We start from the raw sequence: 17,362 nt of genomic DNA on the forward strand, positions 1-17,362 counted from the left end.
CTAACATGATAGCACAATGGGGAGAAGACGACCATCTAGCTACTGCTATGGACCCATAGTCCAGGGGTGAACTACTCACACATCGATCCGGAGGCGATCATGGCGATGAAGAGACCTCCGGGAGATGATTCCCCTCTCCGGCAGGGTGCCGGAGGCGATCTCCCGAATCCCCGAGATGGGATTGGCGGCGGCGGCGTCTCCGGAAGGTTTTCCGTATCGTGTCTCTCGATGCGGGGGTTTCGCGACGAAGACTATATGTAGGCGGAAGGGCAGGTCGGGGGCCACACGAGGGGCCCACACGCTAGGGCCGCGCGGCCGGCACCGGGCCGCGCCGCCCTAGTGTCCGGCCACCTCGTGGCCCCACTTCGTAAGTCCTCCGGTCTTCTGGAAGCTTTGTGGAAAAATAGGCCCCTGGGCGTTGATTTCGTCCAATTCCGAGAATATTTCCTTACTAGGATTTCTGAAACCAAAAACAGCAGAAAACAACAACTGGCTCTTCGGCATCTCGTCAATAGGTTAGTGCCGCAAAAATGCATAAATAATGACATATAATGTGTATAAAACATGTGAGTATCATCATAAAAGTAGCATGGAACATAAGAAATTATAGATACGTTTGGGATGTATCAGGCACTCCCAAAGAAGGCGCAGGCCCAGTGGCGCAAGTACTGGTTCTACGTCAAGGAGCTCACGACGAAAGGCGATGTCGCCATCCCGCAGTACTCGCCCGAGCCGAGCGTGCCGCGGCGAGCAGGGGGAGGTGGTGAGGGAGATGCGAGCGGCAATCCAGTCGCTGAAGGACTCAGGGCTGACCGCGACCAATCTCTACAACTGTTGGCTCGCCCGGCGGCTGGTGCCCCTGCGGAGTCGGGGCCATCACATGTGGGAGTGCACGGGGCAGAACGACTGCACCCGCACCACCGCCGCCGAGTAGACCGAGGCCGACTACCGGAGGGCGCTCTCCAAGATCACCACGGCGATGTTTACTTCATTCGACGCCGAGCTGCAGCCCTTCTCGGTAGACAAGCCCGCCAAAGAGGTATGTGGTGACTTGCTTTCCTCGTGACGAGTAGCTGGGATTCTTCATAGAGTTAACTCACTTTTTGGCTTTGATGCAGCGGTGGCAAAAGATCACCAACCACCTGCCCCCGCTCGCCGGGAAGGAGCCTCTGAAGATGATCGAGGGCAAGGAGGATGATGAGGAGGAGGAAGAGGATGAGGGCGAGCGCACAGAGTCGGACTCTGAGGTGCCCAGCCATGAAGCTGCAGGCCGCGCCCGGGGCGCGAAGATAGGAGCGGCCTCCTCCTCGCAGACAACCACGAAAGAGAACACCGAGGAGGAGGAGGAGGAAGAGACGACCTTCTCGCCGGAGAGGAGAGCGGATGCTGGCTGGCCCGACGAGCCGCAGCCCAAGAGACTGCGCCAAACCATCTTGGAGGGTGGAATGGCGCTCCAACACCCGCTCGGGGCCGCACTCCGGGCGGAAGAACGAGTCCAACCGGGCATGAAGACGCTGCCCACAGTGAGGTAAGTTCGCATTCCTTGTGCTTTGCTGGTTGTCGTGGGAGTTGTTCTGACAATCGTGTTTCGCAGGGCCAACCAGAAGGTCTTGAAGAAGTCCGCGCCCGCGAGAGGGGCGGCCGCGGCAAAGGCGGCCGAAGCGAAGAAGGCCGCCGAGGCCAAGAAGGTGGCCGACGAGGCTGCTGAGGCGAAGAGGGTGGCAGACGAGGCCACGACAGCCACGAAGACCGCCAGTGACGTGATGGCAGTGCAGGCAGAGGCAGCGGCAGCAAAGAAGGACCCTGACGCCAAGGCCGCGAAGCAGGCTGCGGAGGCCGATGCGGCGAAGAAGGTCGCCGAGGTCAAAGCAGCGAAGAGGGTCGCCGATGCCGAGACGGCGAAAAAGACGACTGAGGCCGAGAAGGCCTCCGCGTCGAAGGGCTTAGAGGCCGAGTCACCAGACATGGCGACCTCGGTGCTCAAGGAGCAAGTCGCCCCCCCCAAAGGGAGCAGGGCGCCGAGGGGTTCTGGCGCGGCGTCGACGACATCGCTTAAGGAGCGGCGGTCGAATATGGCCGCTGACCCCGCCCGAGCCGATGACCCCCTCGCGCTAGAGGTGGATACGACGTTGACTGAGGCGGCCATGCACGCTCCCTGCCCGGAGGAGGGAGAGGAATTGCACACCGCCAACCAGATGCCGATGGCTTCTTTGACGTTCACCGAGATGCATAGAGCTCTCGGTGATCTTCATGTGGTAAGTGCTTTGCTTGTGGAGTATGGCATCCCCCCAGTCCCCGAGGGTCGACTTGGGCTGGAAGGGCGAGTCGAGTCTCTCTTCAATTAGAGCCAGACGACTAACACTTCTCCTTTATCTTCTTGGTTGTCTTGCAGGCCGAGGTGAAGCACCTGAACGCGCTCGTGGAGGAGGCATCGAAGAAGAATCGCGCCCTCATCTCTATTGTCAGTAAGTTTTCTGTCATTTGTCTTTCTCTTTTTGTTATGTCGAGTGGACCTTTCTCAATTTTGGTATATATGTAGCAGAGGCGCGCGAGAAGACGCTCGCCGAGGCCCGTGTTGGGTACGTGAAGGAAGCTTTCTTGAAGGAGGTCGAGGCGCGCGCGACTGCGGCCGAGGCGTCTGCCAAGCGCTCCGAGACGGAGGTGGCGGATCTCACCCAAGTCCTAAACGACAAGAACAAGGAGCTTGAGGACGTCATCTCCGATTACAAGGGCAAGCTTGTTGCAGCACTGCAGGAGAGGGATGAAGTGCACATAGGGACCACCATGAGCCAAAAGCAGCTAGGCGCGTGGAAGAAGAAGCACGATGCCGTGCTTGCCGTGGAGAATGAGGCGTCGACCGGGACCATATTGGCGTTGCAGAAGGAGAAGACCTCCTTTGAAGCGTTCATCCGGGAGATGTCGCAGGATCTCCTTGGTGAGTTTTTGTGCGCCCCCTTCTATATTTTTTTTTTGTTTCTTGATGATCTTGAACGGGGCAAGCCCCCGGGTGCGGCGAGTCCGTTTGGGTGACGAGTCCCCGGGTGCGGCGAGTCCGTTTGGGTGACGAGTCCCTGAGGGTGGCCGGCGAGTCTGCTTGGGAGGCCAGTCCCCGAGCGTGGCGAGTCCGCTTGGGCGGCCAGTCCCCGAGCGTGGCGAGTTCGCTTGGGCGACCAGTCCCCGAGCATGGCGAGTCCGCTTGGGCGGCCAGTCCACGAGCGTGGTGAGTCCGGAGTTTTCTTTTTTATTTTCTAACCTTGTTGCCGTTTCTCCTATTGCATGGACTTGCGACTTCGTGGAGATGGCGACTCTGTGCGAATGCCTGGAGAGTGCGACGACTCGCATCATCCAGTGCGCGGCGGACATCCTGGCGGCGCTGCAGTATTTGAGTCTGCGGGAGCGGATCCCACACGACGCTCCTTCGGTCTTCCAGGCTGTGTCTGATGTCCCCGCCGTCGTGGACTAGCTGTGTCGCTCATCGTGCCGGGTGGGCATTACCATGGCTTTGAGCATGGTTCTTTCCCACTACTCTGAGGGCTTCGACGTGGAAGATGTGACGGCGGGCTTCCCCTCCGAGACTGGCAAGTTCGACGTGGCGGAGGTGCTGCGGCTGATGGCTTTGGTCCAGCCGTATGTCGATCGTGTCCTTGTTGTGGCCGACCTGGAGTCGCACATCATGAGCCAGACCGCCCCGGAGGATGCCGAGAAGGAGCAGGGCGAGGAGAAACCTCGGGACTTCCCCGCCGAGTGGGTTTTCCATGCCGCTGCGACTAAGGCACTGACGACGTACCCCGTTGTGAAGTACGTGCTGGAGTTTACCCACGGTGAGAGCGACGTGGAGCGGGTGTCTAACCCTGGGGCCAATGCTTCGAAGTAGGAGATCTTGTAATTTTTGGGGGGAATGCCGCCCCACCGCGCCCTTAGGATTTTGGCTAAGTCCGCAAGCATTAGGCTCTAGTTGCCGAAGGCGTTTGCGAGGCTTTTTAATGTGTTAGACGCTGTTTGTTTAGCGTGCCTACTCGTCGTGGCCCAAGGGGCCAGTTGCTGGGCGACCCCAATGGAGGCTCTCGTCTTGACTATTTTCCTGTTCGAGCTAGGGGTTCGTTTTGCGAAGTCCCCAGTCGCAGTATGTAGTCGTTTTTGTGAGTCGCTGCTCCAAAGGTAGAGGAAAAGGGCGATTGAAAATGCGTTGTTAGGCAGCGTGCCGATCATTGTTGCCCGATGGGCTAGTCGCATGGCGACCCCAAAGGAGGTTGTTGTCTCGGCGTTTTTCCTTAATGAGCCATGGGTCCGTTTTGCAGAGTCCCCGTTCGCAGTACTTAGCTTTACAAGTCACCAATCCTAAGGTACATGAGGGCGAGTGGATGCTGTATAGCATAGCATCGATTGGTTGCTAAGGCCCGTGGGGCTGGTCGGGCGAGCGACCCTACTGATGGATCCAATCGCTGTTTTCACTTGGCAGCGTAAAGGGCGGCGACTGGGACAATCCTGGGATTGCGACTAGCCTATCGATTGCTGCTCTTTTTAGCCGAGCTACTTAGCTGTTATGGACTACTCTGTCAGTAGAAGCAAGCGAAAGTCTCCCGGTTCCTGAGTTGCGCAGCTTGGCGTCCAACTCGTATTGGTGACTTTGGAGATATGTTCATGCGAGGCACGATTATAATGTTAGGTCGGCGAATTGGAGATCAGCAGGAGTGAACAACATTTTTGATGATCAAGTGGTGTTTACATGGCGATTTACGTGTAGAACCGGTGAAGGAGATTGACATTCCAAAGGCGCTCGACCTCTTGGGTGAGCAGGTTGCCATCGTCATCCTTGCGCACGTCTGTGAGGTTGTAGGCGTCATTTCCGAGCACGCGGCTGACGACGAATGGCCCTTCCCATGGTGGAGATAGCTTGTGCATGCCCTTCTTGTCCTGGATTAACATGAGGACGAGGTCGCCTTCCTGGAAGGAACGACTGTGGATGCGGCGACTATGGTAGCACCGGAGGCCTTGCTGATAGATGGCCATTCTGGAGAGGGCGAGTTCTCAATCCTCGTCAAGGAGGTCGACTATGTCCTGACGGGGGAGCTCGTTTTCTTCCTTAGAGTAGTTCACGACGCGTGGCGAGTCATGGGCGATGTCCGTGGGCATGACGGCTTCCGCCCTGTAGACTAGGAAGAAAGACGTATAGCCCGCCGACCTGTTTGGTGTTGTTTGTATGCCCCAGAGGACAGATTGAAGTTCTTCCGCCCAGCATCCGGTGGCGCGCTCCAAGGGCACTTCCAATCATGTCTTGATACCATGGAGAATGCTCTAGTTGGCCATTTCTGCTTGGCCATTCGACTCGGGATGCGCGACTGAGGCGAGGTCTAGTCGGATCCCGTTTTCTTTGCAGAAGTCCGCTATTTCTCCCTTGGCGAAGTTTGTGTCATTGTCGGTGATGATGTTGTGCGCATACCTATAGCGGAATATCAACTCCAGTAGGAACTTCGTCGCCATTTTACCGTCGCACTTCTTGATGGGTTTCGCCTCCACCCACTTGGTGAATTTGTCGATGGCGACGAGGAGGTGATTGTAGCCGCCGGGGGCTGTTTTGAACTTTCCCACCATATCCATGCCCCAAACGGTGTAGGGCCAGGTGAGGGGGATGGTCTTGAGTGCAGAGCCTAGCATGTGCGACTGGCTCGCGTGCTTCTGGCACCCGACACATGCGCATACTATTTCGCCTGCATCGGCGTGCGTGGTTGGCCAGTAGAACCCGTGCCTGAAGGCTTCGGCAACTATTGAACGGGCTCCTGCGTGTATGTCGCGTAGAATCTTGCGGCCCTCCTCTGTGGTGACGCATTGCTGGAAGACTCCGGAAATGTTGCGCTTGTATAGCTCCTAGTTGATGATGGTGAAGGACTTGTACCGGCGTACGACCATGCGTGCCTCCGTTTCGTCCATGCGAAAGATCTGACGATCGAGGTAGTTCATGTAGGGCTCCGTCCAGTCCCCAGCGTCCGAGGCGACTGCGACTAGCACAGAGTCGGGGGCTGGTGGTTCGGTGATGTCGGCCTTGCGGGGTGGCCGTACCGACGAGCGAGTGAGGATATCGATGAAGACGTCCGGCGGAGGTGGCTGCCACTTGGAACTAGGCCTAGAGAGCGCGTCGGCCTCCTCGTTCTAGCGCACGTCGACCCACTCGATGACATACCCCGGAGAAACTGGCGCTGGCCTGGTCGACCGCCCTCTTGTAGGCGATCATGTTAGCGTCGGTGGCGTCGCAGGTCCCTGAGATCTGGCTGGCAACTAGGTCGGAGTCGCCAAAGCAGCGTAGGCGTGACGCGCCCATCTCCTTGGTGATCTGCATGCCATGGAGAAGTGCCTCGTATTCGGCCACATTATTGGTGCAGGGCTCGAATTGAAGGTGCAGTACGTACCTCATAGTGTCTCCTTTCGGGGATATGAGGACGATGCCTGCTCCGGGCCCTTCGAGGTTCTTGGAACCGTCAAAGTAGAGGGTACAATGCTTGACATCCGCTAGGGAGGTTGGCTGCTGCACTTCCTCCTAGTCGACGAAGAAATCTGCCAGGCCTAGGTTTTGACCGCACGGCGAGGTTCATACGTGATGTTGTGGACGCCAAGCTCGACTGCCCACTTGGCGATTCTTCCTGACGCATTCCAATTGAGGATGATGTCGGCGAGTGGTGTCGATGCAACGACCTTGATGGGGTGCTCGTGGAAATAAGGGGATAGTCGTTGCTGGGCCCTGAACACGGAGTAGACCAGCTTCTGGTAGTGCGGATAGTGCTGTTTCGACTCGGTGAGGGCCTCGCTGATGTAGTACACTAGGCGCTGCACGAGTTGCTCCTTTCCTTCTTCCTTGCGCTCTACCACCATAACTGCACTCACGGCGCAATTTGACGCGGCGACATAGAGCAGCATGGGTTCTTGTGGCAGAGCAGTGGTGCGGCTAGGATATGTGCGTTCTGCAGGGCCTCTTTTAGTGTTTCCAGGGCACCTTGTGCTTCCGCCGTCCACTCGAAGGAATCGGACTTCTTCAAGTGACGGTAGAGTGGCAGGGCCTTTGTCTAAGCTTCTGTGCGTCGAGGAGGCATGCAGGCCATTTGATGCCCATGACGGCTGAGATCTTCTCCGGATTGGGCTCGATGCCGCGCTTGGAGACGACTGATGTCTACGGGTGCTTCTATTCTTGTAGACAGTGTTGGGCCTCCAAGAGCAGAGGTTTGTAGAACAGCAGCAAGTTTCCCTTAAGTGGATCACCCAAGGTTTATCGAACTCAGGGAGGAAGAGGTCAAAGATATCCCTCTCATGCAACCCCGCAACCACAAAGCAAGAAGTCTCTTGTGTCCCCAACACACCTAATAGGTGCACTAGTTCGGCGAAGAGATAGTGAAATACAAGTGGTATGAATGAATATGAGCAGTAGTAACGGCGCTGTAAAAGTGCTTGTTGGCGTGCGATTGATGGTAGTAGTATTGCAGGAAGTAAAGATGTAGTAAAACAAGTAAACAAGCAACGATAGCAGATATTTAGGAACAAGGCCTAGGGATCATACTTTCACTAGTGGACACTCTCAACATTGATCACATAACGAATAAATAGATAGATGCTAGACTCTACACCCTCTTGTTGGATGATGAACACCACTAATCGTGTAGGATTACACGAACCCTCAATGCCGGAGTTAACAATCTCCACAATATTCAATGTTCATGTTTAAGTAACCTTAGAGTGCATGACAGATCAACATAACCAAACCAAGTACTAACATAGCATGCACACTGTCACCTTCACACTACAAAAGGAGGAATAGATCACATCAATACCATCATAGCAATAGTTAACTTCATAATCTACGAGAGATCACAATCATAGCCTACACCAAGTACTAACACGATGCACACACTGTCATCATTACACCGTGCAGGAGGAATAAACTACTTTAATAACATCACTAGAGTAGCACATAGATGAATTGTGATACAAAACTCATATGAATCTCAATCATGTAAGGCAGCTCATGAGATCATTGTATTGAAGTACATAGGAGAGAGATTAACCACATAGCTACCGGTACAGCCCCGAGCCTCGATGGAGAACTACTCCCTCCTCATGGGAGACAACAGCTGTTGATGGAGATGGCGGTGGTGTCGATGGAGGAGCCTTCCGGGGCACTTCCCCGTCCCGACGGCGTGCCGGAACAGAGACTCCTGTCCCCGAGATCTTGGCTTCGCGATGGCGGCGGCTCTGGAAGGTTTCTCGTACCGTGGCTTTTTCGTCGAACGTGATAGGGTTTTCGCGACGGAGACCTTAAGTAGGCGGAAGGGCAGCCTCGGAGGGGGCCTGGTGGGCCCACACACTAGGGGGGCGCGGCCAAGGCCTGGGCCGTGCCACCTTGTCGTCTGGGGCCCACAGGGCCCTCCTCTGGCGGCTCTCGGGTGTTCTGGAAGCTTCGTATGATTCTAAGATGCTGGGCGTTGATTTCGTCCGATTCCGAGAATATTTCCTTACTAGGATTTCTGAAACCAAAAACAATAGAAAATAGCAACTGGCCCTTCGGCATCTCGTCAATCGGTTAGTTCCGGAAAACGCATAAATATGACATAAAGTATGCATAAAACATGTAGATATCATCAATAATGTGGCATGGAACATAAGAAATTATCGATACGTCGGAGACGTATCAGCATCCCCAAGCTTAGTTCCTGCTCGTGCCGAGCGAGTAAACGATAACAAAGATAATTTCTGGAGTGACATGCCATCATAACCTTGATCATACTATTGTAAGCATATGTAATGAATGCAGCGATCAAAACAATGGTAATGACATGAGTAAACAAATGAATCATAAAGCAAAGACTTTTCATGAATAGTACTTTCAAGACAGCATCAATAAGTCTTGCATAAGAGTTAACTCATAAAGCAATAAATCAAAGTAAAGGTATTGAAGCAACATAAAGGAAGATTAAGTTTCAGCGGTTGCTTTCAACTTGTAACATATATATCTCACGTATATTGTCAACATAGAGTAATATAACAAATGCAATATGCAAATATGTAGGAATCAATGCACAGTTCACACAAGTGTTTGCTTCTTGAGGTAGAGAGAGATAGGTGAACTGACTCAACATAAAATTAAAAGAAAGGCCCTTCGCAGAGGGAAGCATTGATTGCTATATTTGTGCTAGAGCTTTGATTTTGAAAACAAGAAACAATTTTGTCAACGGTAGTAATAAAGCATATGTATCATGTAAATTATATCTTACAAGTTGCAAGTCTCATGCATAGTATACTAATAGTGCCCCACCTTGTCCTAATTAGCTTGGATTACCGGGATTATCATCGCAATACACATGTTTTAACCAAGTGTCACAAAGGGGTACCTCTATGCCGCCTGTACAAAGGTCTAAGGAGAAAGTTCGCATTTGGATTTCTCGCTTTTGATTATTCTCAACTTAGACATCCATACCGGGACAACATAGACAACAGATAATGGACTCCTCTTTAATGCATAAGCATGTAGCAACAATTAATGTTCTCATTTGAGATTGAGGATATATGTCCAAAATTGAAACTTCCACCATGGATCATGGCTTTAGTTAGCGGCCCAATGTTCTTCTCTAACAATATGCATGCTCTAACCATTAAACTAGTGGTAAATATCCCTTACTTCAGACAAGACGGACATGCATAGCAACTCACATGATATTCAACAAAGAGTAGTTGATGGCGTCCCCAGGAACATGGTTATCGCACAACAAACAACTTAATAAGAGATAAAGTGCATAAGTACATATTCAATACCGCAATAGTTTTTAAGCTATTTGTCCCATGAGCTATATATTGCAAAGGTAAAGAATGGAAATTTTAAAGGTAGCACTCAAGCAATTTACTTTGGAATGGCGGAGAAATACCATGTAGTAGGTAGGTATGGTGGACACAAATGGCATAGTGGTTGGCTCAAGGATTTTGGATGCATGAGAAGTATTCCCTCTCGATACAAGGCTTAGGCTAGCAAGGTTATTTGAAAAGAACACAAGGATGAACCGGTGCAGCAAAACTCACATAAAAGACATATTGTAAACATTATAAGACTCTACACCGTCTTCCTTGTTGTTCAAACTCAATACTAGAAATTATCTAGACTTTAGAGAGACCAATTATGCAAACCAAATTTTAGCAAGCTCTATGTATTTCTTCATTAATAGGTGCAAAGTATATGATGCAAGAGCTTAAACATGAGCACAACAATTGCCAAGTATCAAATTATTCAAGACATTTTAGAATTACTACATGTAGCATTTCCCGATTCCAACCATATAACAATTAACGAAGCAGTTTCAACCTTCGCCATGAACATTAAAAGCTAAGAACACATGTGTTCATATGAACCAGCGGAGCGTGTCTCTCTCCCACACAAGGATTTATTCAAACAAAAACAAAAACAAAAACAAACAGACGCTCCAAGTAAAGTACATAAGATGTGACCGAATAAAAATATAGTTTCAAGGGAGGAACCTGATAAATTTGTCGATGAAGAAGGGGATACCTTGGGCATCCCCAAGCTTAGATGCTTGAGTCTTCTTGAAATATGCAGGGATGAACCACCGGGGCATCCCCAAGCTTATACTTTTCACTCTTCTTGATCATAGTATATCATCCTCCTCTCTTGACCCTTGAAAACTTCCTCCATACCAAACTCGAAACAAACTCATTAGAGGGTTAGTGCATAATTAAAAATTCACATGTTCAGAGGTGACACAATCATTCTTAACACTTCTGGACATTGCACAAAGCTACTGGAAGGTAATGGAACAAAGAAATCCATCCAACAGAGCGAAAGAGGCAATGCGAAATAAAAGGCAGAATCTGTCAAAACAGAACAGTCCGTAAAGACAAATTTTAAAGAGGCACCAGACTTGCTCAAATGAAAATGTCCAAATTGAATGAAAGTTGCGTACATATCTGAGGATTACTCATGTAAATTATCATAATTTTTCTGAGTTACCTACAGAGAATTAGGCCCAGATTCGTGACAGCAAAGAAATCTGTTTCTGCGCAGTAATCCAAATCTAGTATGAACCTTACTATCAAAGACTTTACTTGGCACAACAATGCAACAAAAATAAGATAAGGAGAGGTTGCTACAGTAGTAACAACTTCCAAGACTCAAATATAAAATAGAGGTACTGTAACAAAATAAAAACATGGGTTATCTCACAAGAAGTTCTTTCTTTATAGCCATTAAGATGGGCTCAGCAGTTTTAATGATGCACTCGCAAGAAATAGTAGTTGAAGCAAAAGAGAGCATCAAGAAGCAAATTCAAAACAAATTTAAGCCTAACATGCTTTCTATGCATAGGAATCTTGTAAATAAACAAATTCATGAAGCATGATGCAACAAGCATAGAAAGATAAAACAAGTGTAGCTTCAAAAATTTCAGCACATAGAGAGGTGTTTTAGTAACATGAAAATTTCTACAACCATATTTTCCTCTCTCATAATAACTTTCAGTAGTAACATGAGCAAACTCAACAATATAACTATCACATAAAGCATTCTTATCATGAGTCTCATGCATAAAATTATTACTACTCCCAACATAAGCATAATCAATTTTATTAGTAATAGTGGGAGCAAATTCAACAAAGTAGCTATCATTATTATTTTCATCATCAAATATAGGAGGCATATTGTAATCATAATCAAATTTATCCTCCATAACAGGCGGTACTAAAAGACTACTATCATTATAATCATCATAAAAAGGAGGTAAAGTATCATCAAAGTAAATTTTCTCCTCAATGCTTGGTGGACTAAAAAGATCATGCTCATCAAAACCAGCTTCCCCAAGCTTAGAATTTTCCATATCATTAGCAACAATGGTGTTCAAAGCGTTCATACTAATATGTTCCATAGGTTTTTTAATTTTCGCATCAAACCATCCATGTCTTAAATCAGGAAATAGAATAAGAAGCTCATTGTTGTCCATTATGCCTAACTAGTGTAAACAAGAAACAAAAAGATGCAATTGCAGGATCTAAAGGAAATAGCTTCGAGCACACACACAACGGCAACATAAAAGTACTTTTACCTGGGACCGGAGTATGAGTGCCTTTTACCTTTCCTCCCCGGCAACGGCGCCGTAAAAGTGCTTGATGTCTACGGGTGCTTCTATTCTTGTAGACAAGTGTTGGGCCTCCAAGAGCGAGAGGTTTGTAGAACAACGACAAGTTTCCCTTAAGTGGATCACCCAAGGTTTATCGAACTCAGGGAGGAAGAGGTCAAAGATATCCCTCTCATGCAACCCCGCAACCACAAAGCAAGAAGTCTCTTGTGTCCCCAACACACCTAATAGGTGCACTAGTTCGGCGAAGAGATAGTGAAATACAAGTGGTATGAATGAATATGAGCAGTAGTAACGGCGCCAGAAAAGTGCTTGTTGGCGTGCAGTTGATGGTAGTAGTATTGCAGGAAGTAAAGATGTAGTAAAACAGTAAACAAGCAGCGATAGCAGTATTTAGGAACAAGGCCTAGGGATCATACTTTCACTAGTGGACACTCTCAACATTGATCACATAACAGTAATAAATAGATAGATGCTAGACTCTACACCCTCTTGTTGGATGATGAACACCACTAACTGTGTAGGATTACACGAACCCTCAATGCCGGAGTTAACAAGCTCCACAATATTCAATGTTCATGTTTAAGTAACCTTAGAGTGCATGACAGATCAACATAACCAAACCAAGTACTAACATATCATGCACACTGTCACCTTCACACTACGAAAGGAGGAATAGATCACATCAATACCATCATAGCAATAGTTAACTTCATAATCTACGAGAGATCACAATCATAGCCTACGCCAAGTACTAACACGATGCACACACTCGTCACCATTACACCGTGCGGGAGGAATAAACTACTTTAATAACATCACTAGAGTAGCACATAGATGAATTGTGATACAAAACTCATATGAATCTCAATCATGTAAGGCAGCTCATGAGATCATTGTATTGAAGTACATAGGAGAGAGATTAACCACATAGCTACCGGTACAGCCCCGAGCCTCGATGGAGAACTACTCCCTCCTCATGGGAGACAGCAGCGTTGATGGAGATGGCGGTGGTGTCGATGGAGGAGCCTTCCGGGGGCACTTCCCCGTCCCGGCGGCGTGCCGGAACAGAGACTCCTGTCCCCCAGATCTTGGCTTCGCGATGGCGGCGGCTCTGGAAGGTTTCTCGTACCGTGGCTTTTTCGTCGAACGTGATAGGGTTTTCGCGACGGAGACCTTAAGTAGGCGGAAGGGCAGCCTCGGAGGGGGCCTGGTGGGCCCACACACTAGGGGGGCGCGGCCAAGGCCTGGGCCGCGCCACCCTGTCGTCTGGGGCCCACAGGGCCCTCCTCTGGCGGCTCTCGGGTGTTCTGGAAGCTTCGTAAGATTCTAAGATGCTGGGCGTTGATTTCGTCCGATTCCGAGAATATTTCCTTACTAGGATTTCTGAAACCAAAAACAGCATGAAAACAAGAACTGGCCCTTCGGCATCTCGTCAATAGGTTAGTTCCGGAAAACGCATAAATATGACATAAAGTATGCATAAAACATGTAGATATCATCAATAATGTGGCATGGAACATAAGAAATTATCGATACGTCGGAGACGTATCAACGACGTAGCCGAGTAGCTGCCCTAATGGGACGCCAAAGGTGCACTTCAGAGGGTTGAGCTTGATCTAGTAGCGTTGGAGGTTGGCGAAAGTCTCGGTGAGGTCGGCGACTAGATCATCTTGCCGAGTTGACTTGATCACCACGTCGTGGATGTACACATGGACGTTGCGCCCGATTGGGATTTCGAGGAAACTGTTCATGCATCGCTGGTATGTGGCTCCGGCGTTTCTGAGGCCAAAGGTCATGGCGGTGTAGCAGTAGGTGCCGAGCGGCGTGATGAACGCCGTATTCTCCTGATCTTCAATCGCCATCTTGATTTGGTTGTACCCGGAATACGCGTCGAGGAAGCATAGCGATTCCGAGCCCGCGGTTGCATCGATCATCTGATCGATCCGTGGGAGGACGAATGGGTCCTTGGGGTAAGCCCAATTTAGGCTGATGTAATCTATACACATGCGCCATGTCGCCCGAGCTCATCCTCGATTCGGACGGCGCGGCGGCGGCGGCGGTGGGGGTGGCACCCTGAGTTGGGCGAGGAACCGCGGGCGGGGTGCGGGGCGACCTGCGCTAGCTCCGGGAATCGGGGCTCGGGCGAATAGGGTGGTGCGGCGGCGGCGTAGTGTGGTGGCGGTGCGGGGAGGGAGAGAGCGAGTAGTTGCGTTAGCCGAAATTTCAGCGCGCCCTAGATATGGATCGAGCGTTCGGTTCACTCGAGCGACCCCTACAAATACAGGCCGATTTGGGTTTCGGTCTCGGCCCGAAAAAATATTCGGTTTTGGCCCTTTTACGGTGACTGATCAGCGCCATTTTTCAGCCCAAACCCGTAAACTGGTGGTTATTTTTCGGTTTTGGCCCTTTTACGGGCTATGCTAGAGATGCTCTTAAGGGAGAAGCAGTTCGTAGTAGTGTGCGTCGAGAGCTTGCCCTCTCTGCTATGGTAGATGCACGGAGCATCAAGCAGGCTATGCGGGTCGAACCGCTTGCCTGGCGGGCGATCCTATCGCGGGCCGCGGTTGTCACGGTGGGAGTACTTCGGGTCGCGCTGTCCGTAGTTGGCGTTGGTGACGAACTCGGAGTGGCCGTTGTCAACGTGGCGCTTGTCGTTGCTTGGGAGATTGCCGAAAACGGTAGTCGTCACGGCGATTGTCGGGTCGGATGGGGCGACGATTGTGTCGCTGGCCATACTCGTCGTCCGAGTCGACTGTGGGATCTTCATCAGCGTAGCGCTTCGCGATGTCGAAGAGCTCGGCGATGGAGATGTTGTCGCGGCTGACGCGCTTCAGCTTGGAACGCGTGGCTTGTAGTGGCAGGTCGTTCTAAAGCAATAAATTGTCGTGTCGGGGCTGATGCCGCTGGAGGCCGTCCACATGTCCTGCCAACGTTGCACCCATCGGCGAGTCGATTCGCCGGGCCCTTGAACACAGCGGTCCAGGTCCTCGACGGTGGTGGCGTGAGTGTACGCGCTGGCGAAGTGCTGGACGAGGCAGCACGGGCCTCCTCCCACGAATCAATGCTGTTCGGGGGGAGGGTGTTGAACTACTGGCGGTTCGCCCCGTCCATCATGAGGGGCAGGTAGCGGGCGGCGAGCAGGTCGGAGTAGCCTTGGATTCCCATCGCCATGGTATACGATTGGATCGAGACCATGTTGTCGTTGTTGGTGTCATATTTCTCGATGTCGCGGGGGCCCTTGAACCCAATGGGGTACTGCTCGCCCCTGATCATGGGGCCGAAGCATGCAGGGCCGACTCGGGAGAACGCACTCTCGCGCGGTTGCTCTGTAGGTGTTGCCGAGACGATTACGCAAGCGCCATGCTTGTTCGTTGACGATGTGCTTGCGCTTGTCGATTGGCTGCCCGTTGGCAGCGACCATCGCGCGTGGGGGGCGCGGCTCGACTATGTTGTTGGTCGACTGAGCGGTGCGTGGCTCTGGGGGCGGGCAACTATTGATGTTGGCGACTGCGCGGTTCGCCGCTGCAGAAGATGCGGCGCGACTCGCTTAGGAACGCGAGTACAGCCGCCCCTGGGAGTCGTGGGCCGCGTACTACTGCTCCAGGGCCTTGGCGACTAGGGCCTTGGCATGCTGGATGAAGAGGGCGCCTTCGCTAGTGTCAGGGAGATTGGCGAGGGCAGCTTGAGCGGCGACAACATTGTCTCCCGGCGATGAGTGCAAGGGCAGCCCGTTGGCGTCGACTTCCATGGGGGCGATCGCCCGGCCCCCGGTGGTGGCGGTGGTGGTGGTGGTGGTGGTGCGGCGTTCGCCACTCAATCGGCGACGGCTTGGCTCGACTCCGGGGCACCGTTATTCTGGATTCGGGCGACCCGAACCTCCCGTCCGGATCGTCGAAGTTAAGGCGGGCATTGGGGAAGCCCTGAGCGCTCTCGATGCGCAAGCGAGTGCGGCGTTGGTGGTGGAGCGACAGAGCTCTTGCCGAGTCCTGCTCGACGCAGAACTTCTGGCACTCGACGAGCTGCTTCTTCCTCTATGCTTCCAAGGCCGCCCGATGCGCCTCGATTTCGGTCGCGGTTGTGGTCGCGGGGAGGGGCATGATGAAGGTTTCGTTGGCAGGTTCATCACCAGCCGCCATGAGGACGGCGGTGGGATACTTGTACCGCGGGGCCTCGATGAGTCGGGCTTTGAGTCGCTGTCGAAGAGAGGGAGGATGGAGTTATTCTCGTAGTCGCCCGGGTTGGAGACCGGGGTGATGGAGTCCGCGACTGATGGGCCGACTCGTCATCGACGTATGCTTCATCGGAGAGGGGGAGAGTGGTAGTGAGGAGCTGGCCCAGCGCGTACGGGTCGTGCAACTAGCCAGTGTGGACCTCGGCGGGGTCGCTGATGCCGGCGAGCCCGACGAAGAGGTTGATCGTGTCGACCAGCACCATCCAAGTGTGGGTGAGAGGCGACGGAGCCGGGTGGTAGGTGTTCGGCTGGATGTGGAAGAAGCTGCCCATGGCGATCATCCTTCCGGAGGCGACCGGCCGACGGACAGGCGAGTAGGGCCTCGTCACAGCTCGGAGGCTTGACCTCCCACGCCCCATGGTGGGCGCCATTGTCATGGATATGACCATGGCAGGTGCTACAGGGTGCAACACTTCGTTGATGCGGGGGAAAGGCGATCAAGCCATCTGCGAAGCGAGGTGCACAAGACGCAAGGTTTTACCCAGGTTCAGCCCCTCCGGAGAGTAAAAGCCTACGTCCTGCTAGATCTATTACTCATTGGAGATTTACAATGGGAGAGCTCAGTTGGCGGATTACCGAGAGCTATGGAGGTGAGATGCGATCTCAGATTGTGTGTCATCTAGGCCGTAACTCGGGGGTTTATATAGGCACTCCCGATCTAGGGTTACATGTGGATAAGTCCGAATCATATCTGTAAACCCGGGATCTGTTAACCCGCGCTCAAGTAAACTAAGTCTTCAGTCACCTAGGTCTTCGATCTAGTCGCCACTCCTCAGGTTTAGGCCCATTCGCACCAGGGTTTTCGCCCAGTCGCCATGGCCGACTGGATCTCTTCTTCGGTCTTCTCTCCTGCGGCGAGTGAGACTAATGGTACAACCCCTTTGGCATATCCCCATCGCAAGGTGTCTCCGGAGATCACAAAATAAAACCACTTGAGTAGCATAATATATGAAGAATAACATCTACTTATTCAACTAGATTACAAAGCTCATGATCACATAAAGATCATACC

This window comes from Lolium rigidum, chromosome 6 (assembly GCF_022539505.1).
Source record: "Lolium rigidum isolate FL_2022 chromosome 6, APGP_CSIRO_Lrig_0.1, whole genome shotgun sequence".
In the NCBI taxonomy this organism is placed as follows: Eukaryota; Viridiplantae; Streptophyta; class Magnoliopsida; order Poales; family Poaceae; genus Lolium; species Lolium rigidum.